This window comes from Entelurus aequoreus, linkage group LG12 (assembly GCF_033978785.1).
Source record: "Entelurus aequoreus isolate RoL-2023_Sb linkage group LG12, RoL_Eaeq_v1.1, whole genome shotgun sequence".
Lineage (NCBI taxonomy): Eukaryota > Metazoa > Chordata > Actinopteri > Syngnathiformes > Syngnathidae > Entelurus > Entelurus aequoreus.
The window spans coordinates 4577892-4579337 of NC_084742.1; positions in this window are offsets into that span (position 1 = coordinate 4577892).

The following is a 1446-nucleotide window of genomic DNA, read 5'->3' on the forward strand; positions in this document are numbered from 1 at the left end:
TTTAGTCATAGTCTTGACGAAAATGGATTTTAGTTAAATTTTAGTCATCTAAATTAATTTAGTTTTAGCCAAGGAAATGACACAATATTTTGTTCAGCTAAAACGACAGTATAGATAGTCCGGTGCGGCAAATATATGGATTTTATTTTCTTCTACAATTTAGTATGTGCGGCTTATATATAGTCTCTATAATCTATAACATACACTCTCTAGTCCGGAATTTATGGTATGTAATCCATTAAAATGGATAAAAGTGCAGAGTTACAGTGTTATGTAAAAGGTAGACAGGGTGCGCACTCGCGCTTCTTGAGTCAAACATGGCTCATTAGCATTAAAGGCCTACTGAAAGCCACTACTAGCGACCACGCAGTCTGATAGTTTATATATCAATGATGAAATCTTAACATTGCAACACATGCCAATACGGCCGGGTTAACTTATAAAGTGACATTTAAAATTTCCCGGGAAATATCCGGCTGAAACGTCGCGGTATGATGACGTATGCGCGTGACGAAGTCAGAGTAACGGAAGTTATGGTACCCCGTAGAATCCTATACAAAAAGCTCTGTTTTCATTTCATAATTCCACAGTATTCTGGACATCTTTTGCAATTTTTTTAATGAACAATGAAGGCTGCAAAGAAGACAGTTGTAGGTGGGATCGGTGTATTAGCAGCGGACTACAGCAACACAACCAGGAGGACTTTGTTGGAGAGCAGACGCGCTAGCCGCCGACCTCACCTTGACTTCCTACGTCTCCGGGCCGCCAAACGTATCGGGTGAAGTCCTTCGCCCTTCTGCCGATCGCTGGAACGCAGGTGAGCACGGGTGTTGATGAGCAGATGAGGGCTGGCTGGCGTAGGTGGAGAGCTAATGTTTTTAGCATAGCTCTGTGCGGTCCGGTTGCTAAGTTAGCTTCAATGGCGTCGTTAGCACAGCATTGTTAACCTTCGCCAGCCTGGAAAGCATTAACTGTGTATTTACATGTCCACGGTTTAATAGTATTGTTGATTTTCTATCCATCCTTCCAGTCAGGGGTTTATTTTTTTTGTTTCTATATGCAGTTAAAGCATGATGCTATCACGTTAGCTCGTAGCTAAAGCATTTCGCCAATGTATTGTCGTGGAGATAAAAGGCACTGAATGTCCATTTCGCGTTCTCGACTCTCATTTTCAAGAGGATATAGTATTCCAGGTGGTTTAAAATACAAATCTGTGATCCACAATAGAAAAAGGAGAGAGTGGAATCCAATGAGCCAGCTTGTACCTAAGTTACGGTCAGAGCGAAAAAAGATACGTCCATCACTGCCTCTCAAGTCCTTCACTGTAACGTTCCTCATCCAAGAATCTTTCATCCTCGCTCAAATTAATGGGGTAATCGTCACTTTCTCGGTCCGAATCTCTCTCGCTCCATTGTAAACAACGGGGAATTGTGAGGAATACTAGCT